We start from the raw sequence: 7,252 nt of genomic DNA on the forward strand, positions 1-7,252 counted from the left end.
GAATGGTGAGAACGTGGAACTCACTACCACAGCGAGTGTTTGAGGTGAATAGCATGAACACATTTAAGAGGAAGCTAGATACATACATGAGGGAGAAAGGAATAGAAGGATATGCTAATGGGGGAAGATGAAGAGGGGTGGGTGGAGGCTCATGTGGAGCATAAATACTGACAGAGACCAATTGAGCCCACTGGCTTGGCCCTGTGCTGTAGACTCAATGGAACAGAGACAAATGTATTTATTTTAGATCTACCTGTAGTGGTAGGAAAACCACTATTTACTATCCAGGATAAAATAAATGTCCTTCAGCAGGTTTTGTGGATCACTTCAGTGGAAATGTGCCCTCCCAGGCTCAAAGAGCATCAGCCACTGGAAGCAAAGTCGTGAGACTGGCCAGTCCAGCAGAAAGAAACCCTCCGACCCTCCCACTTCACCCAGTGTCAGAATGAACATGGTTCAGTCCTGGATGTGATTAACAGCAGCAATAACAGCAGAATCCAACCCCTGGAATCACTTGTGAACTCGCTGGTGTCTCAGCAGGCTGGATAAATGAATGAATCCCTTCCTATATAGAGAACAGATGAATGACCTCTCCCCAGTGTGACCTCGCTGGTGTCTCAGCAGGCTCGATGACTGAGTGAATCCTTTCCCACACTCAGAGCAGGTAAACAGTCTCTGCCCTGTGTGAACCCACCAGTGTGTCTGTAGGCTACATAACCGAGTGAATTGCTTCCCACACAGAGCAGGAGAATGGTGTCTCTCAGGTGTGAACGCTCCTGTGTGTCTGCAGGTCAGATGACTGAGTGAATGCCTTCCCACATTCAGAGCAGGTGAATGGCTTCTCCCCAGTGTGTACTCGCTTGTGCTTCTGCAGGGCAGATGAATCACTGAATCCTTTCCCACACTCAGGGCAGGTGAACGGTCTATCCCCAGTGTGAATTCGCTGGTGTGTTTGCAGGCTGGATAACTGACTGAATCCCTTCCCACACTCAGAGCAGGAGAATGGCATCTCTCTGGTGTGAACTCACTGATGTGTCAGTAGGTTGAATGGCTGAGTAAAGCCCTTCCCACACTCTGAACAGGTGAATGGCCTCTCCCCGGTGTGAACCCGCTGTTGTGTCTGCAGGTGGGATGACCGAGTGAATCCCTTCCCACACTCAGAGCAGGAGAATGGCCTCTCCCTGGTGTGAACTGGCTGTTGTGTCAGAAGGTTGGATAACTGACTGAATCCCTTCCCACACACAGAGCAGGTGAACGGCCTCTCCCCAGTGTGACTGCGCCGATGAATTTCCAGCTTCGAGGGCGATGTGAACCCCTTCCCACAGTCCCCAAATTTCCACGGTTTCTCCATGGTGTGGGTGTCCCTGTGTCTCTCCAGGTTCGACGATCAGTTGAATCCTCGTCCACAATCAGAACACTTTTACGGTCTCTCTACATTGCAATGTCAAATCAGTCTGTTTACCTGGTTGATGCTCTTTCAGTGCACTGGAAGTCACTCGGGTGTGTGTGTCTTGGTGCTTGTCCAGTCACACTGATGTTTAAAATCTTCTGAAGCAGACAGAACAGACAAACATTGCTTCTTCTAGATTCAACGGCCGATGATATTCAGGTCCCATTAAACCATGTGACTCTGTCAGATCTTGATGTGATGTTTGGTTTGAGATTTCTATCTGCAAATCCTCCCTTTCTGAAATCCTGTAAAAGGAGTTTGCAAAGTCAGTACAGGATAACATTTTCGAAACAACAATTCTAGTTTCCATGGAACATTCTGCCTTCTGTCATTACCGAAAAGTTGTGAATCTCTCCACCCACACTCTCCCTCCATTCTCACACAGCTTCGCCTTATATACACCCTCCCAATTCTCCTGAAGTTGCTGATTCATCCTGACTGACAGAATCATGCTCATCGCTTTCTGTTTGTTACTGATCACTGGTTGTATTGCTCGACACAGAGTGTCAGCGTTGGCTCAAGTTGCTGAATGGACTCCCTTTGTGCCACAAAGACTCCATGAATGGAGGCACATTAAATAACTACACTATGACATTACAAGACTAGAAATAATTATGAATGAAGTTTACATGACCATGAATAATAAAATATGTATCATATAACAACACTAGACATATCTTTGTCCAACATTAAATGTCAGCCATTTCCTGGGGAAACCACCCCTTTAATTGTGAACATTAGGAAAGAGATCATCCTTTTAGCCAGACAAATAAATGTGTCAAGCTGAGGGTGCAAAGGATGTCAATGTCTTTAAGAGAGAGAGAGACCTGGGCCAACCTTTCCAGAGTCTGCACCCTCCCTGGATTCACTTCCTTTCCCTTCAGTTCCTGCAAGTCAACAATTTCCCCCCAGAATGAGAAAAGAAATGGAAAGGGGGAGAAAAGAAAGTGTTTTACTCACAGATGTTGGACACAAGAAGAAGTTTAAGTCTGTGTGAAGCTCAATCTTCAATCACACAAAGCCCGCACTTTGATTGGCTGGAGGACCAGAGTCCTTCCGGTCCTCCAACTCTTCCTATGGCCTGAAGACAATGGGGCAGCGGAAGCCTTCGTGGAAGCGGGAGACTCTTTGACCCAATGACGAACGAGCGGTTGTCCAATGGAAATCGTAATTCTCCGCACATGCGCAGCCTCCTCTCACCCTCGGACATGCGCAGTTCCGGGTCGCCCGCCCGCGCGGCGGATAGAGCGGTTTCCCCAGCGCGGTGGATTGTGGGATCTACGGCCGCCATTACTTATCCGGAGCCCAGTCTCCAAACTCCTGGGACTGGGATGGAAAGTGGGGATGCGGGGCGCAGTGATCCCGCCCTGACACAAAGTACATGTGGGTGGACACTGGATTTGATTGCGACGTCCCCTTAGCAAAACAGTTCATTACCTTCAAGTGTAAAGATTTAGACACCTGGGTGACATATTGGGGAGGGCAATAGGTGAGTGTGAAACTGAACCCTAGAGTCAGCACCTTCAGGGGAGGAGAATTGGGGAAAAAGCAGGAGGATAGTAGGATGAATTAGAGGTACAATCAATAGGGAGCGTGTCGGGGGACAGAGATTTATCTTTTGAGAAGAGGAAGGACATTCTATGACAACTGGAATTGACAGTTCTTTGCTTTTGTAGTACGTTTGTAATCTAATTTTACAGTGCATTAGTAGGAAGGATTTGCAGACCGGAAACACAAACCAAACATCACATCAAGATCTGACAGCATCACTCAACTTATCAGGCCCTGACTATCATCAGCCTCTGAATGCTGAATGAGAAATGATTTGTTTATCTATCCAATGAAAAGTTTTCAGCTATCAGTGTGAGGCTTCAATTGGTCATCCAGGGGATGATCTATGTAAACCTGGCAGTGGGAGGGGCTTTGAGAAAGCAGCCAAGCTGGAAACTCAACCATGCAATCACATTGGGGAGAAGGCATTCACCTGCTCCATGTGTGGGAAAGGATTCATTTGCTCATCCACCCTGCTTAGACACTAACTAGTTCACACTGTGGAGAGGCCCTTTTCTCGCTCCCAGTGTGTGAAGAGGTTCAGGGATTCCTCTCACCTACTGGGACACCACGAGAGGCCACTGATCTTCTCTGAATGTTGGAAGGGATTCACTCACTCATTGAGCTTGATAACATATCAATGAGCTCACACTGGAGAGAGACCAGTCACCTGATACAACTTGGAAGGGATTCACTCAGTCAGCCAAGCTGTGAATTCACACTGACGAGAGGCATTTAAATGTTCCATGTGTAGGAAGGAATTCAGCCAATCCTTCAGCCTGTTGATACACCAATGAGTTCACACCAGGGAAAGACTGTTTGAAAGTTCACTCGCTTGTCCCATCTCCTGACACACCAGCGAGTTCATGTTTCACTGCAGGGGTTGGATTCTGCTGTTATTGCTGCTGTTAATCACATCCAGTACTGAAACATGTTCATTCTGACAGTTGGGGTTTGCGAGAAAATCTGAAATTGTCCATTTTGGCAGGGAGAATGTCAGAGAAGTATATTATCTAAATGATGAGAGATTGCAGAGCTCTGGTATGCAGAGGGATTTGTGTGTCTTAGTGCATGAATCGCAAAAGGCTAGTATGCAAAAACAGCAAGTAATTAGGAAAGCTCATAGAATGTTATCATTTATTGCAAGGGGAATTTGATACAAAAGTAGGGAAGTTATGCTTCAGTTATACACAACACTAGTGAGACTGCATCTGGAGTTCTGTCGATTGTATTGGTCGCCTTATTTAAGGAAGGATGTAAATGTGTTGGAAGCAGTTCAGAGAAGATTTACCAGGCTAATACCTGGAATGGGTGGGTTGTCTTATGAGGAAAGGTTGGACAGGCTGGGCTTGTATCCGTTGGAGTTTAGAAGAGTAAGAAGTGACTTGATTGAAACCTTTCAGACCCTGAGGGGTCTTCACAGGGTGGATGTGGAGAGGATGTTTCCACTTAAAGGAGAAATTAAAACGAGGGGATCAATGTTTTAAAATAAAGGGCCGCCCATTTAAAACAGAGATGAGGCGAAATTTTTTTCTCTCAGAGGGATATAAACCTTTGGAATTCTCGCTCTGAAAAGACAGTGGAATCAGAGGGCAGAATTTTCTGCCTGCCAGGTGGATCCAACCCAATCTCCGGCGGGCGGGAAGCTAATCACCGCCGGAGAAGCAGGCACTGCTGCCATTTTATGGGGGGGGAGGGGGGTGCGGGGATGGGGGATTCCCAAAAGCGAGAGTGCGCTCTTTCAAGCATGTGCACAAAAGAGAGCATATCTCCCTGAGGCTAAGTGCTGCCTCAGGGAGCTCGCTGGCACTTTTAACAAACATTAAAAATTGAAGTAAAAACATTAAAAATAGATAAATAAATCCTTATCATGTCCCTCACACGTGACAATATGACATGAGATGGGACATGTTCATAAATTACACTAGAACTTTATTAAACTTTTTAAATCCCAACATGAAACCTCATCCCGCCGGTGGATGAGGTTTCATGTTTTTTCTATTGCCTGCCAGGGCTCCTGCCTGGCCTGCCCACCAACCTTAAGGTTGGACAGGCAGGTCCTCTAATTGTTTCAATGATCTTGTCAATGACCTCAATTGCCATTGAAAGGTCAGCGGGCCAGCAGCTATTTTGCTGCGCTGCCACATTCCCATCCCAGGTCACCAATGGCGAAATTCAGTCCAGAGTCTTTGAATATTCTAAAGGCAGAGGTGGATAGATTCTTGGTAAGCAAGGGGGCAATAGGTTATTGAGTGTAGGCAGGATGCAGATTTGAGGTAACTATCGGATCAACCATGACTTTATTAAATGGCGGAGCAGGCTCGAGGGGCTGAATGGCCTCCTCCGGCTCTTTGCTCATATGTTTGCAAGTTCTGATGATATTAATACACACTGTAACTGGGCTGGAGCTTAACATTCCAGTTAGATCTCAAATAAATCAGCTTTGTTTTGGACACACAGTTTGTCAAGTTCTTGATATCAGTGAAATGAGAAAAGGTAGGTTCTAAGCAGAATCTTAAAGGAGGAGACAGAAATGGAGGGGTTAAGGGAGGGAATTCCAGAGTTTAGGAACCTTGCAGCTGAAGACTGAATGAGCGTCAGCCTTCGATTATGGGGGGCTCAAGTCTCTGGAGTGGGCACTTGAACCCACGACCTTCAGACTCAGAGGCGAGAGTATGAGACTAACTGAGCCCTGGTGTTCAGGGAAGTGATGTGAAGTCTCAGTTGCCTGAACCGCTCTCTGTACTTTGTCCCATTCCAGGATCAGCAGATCAAGCTGAGAAACTGGGCAACAACTAAAAGGGGCAAGAAGGTGGTTCTTATTCAACCAGAGTGTGATGAGAATGTAGTACTTGATCTAAAACCTAAGCATCAACCTAAACCTAATCCTAAAACTAACCATAGCCCTAAATCTAACCCTTTACCGAAACCTAACCCGAAAGCTAACACTTGCCGTAAACATAATCATGACCCTAAATCTAACTCTAAACCTAACCATAACCCTGAACATAATTCTAAGTTAACTTTAAAACTAACCTGGAACCTAAACCTAACCCTAAACCTAACCATAACCCTAAACCTAAGCCTAAACCTAACCATAACCCTAAACCTAAGACTAGACCTAACCATTGCCCTAAACATAATAACCCTAAACCTAACCATGAACCCAAAACTACCCCTAACCCTAAACATAACCCTAACCCTAAAGCTAACTCTAAACCTAACCATAAACCTAAACCTAACCCTAAAGCTAACCCTAACCCTAAACCTAATGCCAAAACTAACCATAACCCTAAAACTAACAATAACCCTAAATCTAATCCTAAACCTAACCAAACACAAACCCTGACCCTAACCTTAACCTAACCCTAAATCCAACCCTAAACATAAACATAAACATATCTCTAAAGCTATCCCTAACCATAACGCTAAACCTAATCCTAACAATAATCCTAAACATAACCTGAAACCTAACACTAACCCTAAAACTAATCATAACCTTAAACCTAAAACTAGCCCTAACCATTACCCTAAACCTAACCTCAACCCTAAGACAAACCCTTATCCTTACTATAATCCTAAACCGAACCCTAATCCGAACCCTAAACCTGACCCTAAAGCTAAACATAGTCCTGACTCTAAACCTAACAATAACCCTAAACCTAATCATAACACTAAACCTGCACATAAATCTAACCCTAACCCTAAACCTAACCATAGTCCTAACACTAACCCTAAACATAACCCTAAACATAATCGTAAACCTAACCCTAAACTTGAACCTAACCATAACTCTAATCATAACACCAAAACTAACCCTAAGCCTAGCCCTAAACATAACCAAAGCTCTAAACCAAACCATAGCCTTAACCCTAAACCTATACCTAACCCTAGCCATAACCAAACACGAAGCCTAATACTAACCCTAGACATAGCCGTAAACCTTAAACTGACTATAACCCTAACCCTAGCCTTAAACCCATCCATAATCCTAAACCTAACCATGAACCTAAAGATAACCCTAAACATAACTATATCCCAAACCTGAACCCTAACCCTAATCCTAAACCTAACCCTAAAACTAAAACTAACCATAACCCTAAATCTAACCCTAACCCTAACCATTATTCTAAACCTAGGCATAACCCTAACCCAACCAAGAACCTAACCCTAAGGCTAACTCTAACTCTAAATCTAACCCTAAACCTAACCAAAACCCTAAACATAACCCTAACCTAACCTTAACTCTAA

General features: G+C 44.8%; 1 pseudogene; it reads right to left on the minus strand.

Moving 5' to 3' along the window:
• Nucleotides 1–206: 206 nt before the first annotated feature.
• On the minus strand, nt 207–2,524 carry LOC121273742 (annotated as a pseudogene).
• Between the last annotated feature and the right edge of the window lie 4,728 nt (nt 2,525–7,252).

Source organism: Carcharodon carcharias (genome assembly GCF_017639515.1).
Source record: "Carcharodon carcharias isolate sCarCar2 chromosome 27 unlocalized genomic scaffold, sCarCar2.pri SUPER_27_unloc_1, whole genome shotgun sequence".
NCBI classification, from domain to species: Eukaryota; Metazoa; Chordata; class Chondrichthyes; order Lamniformes; family Lamnidae; genus Carcharodon; species Carcharodon carcharias.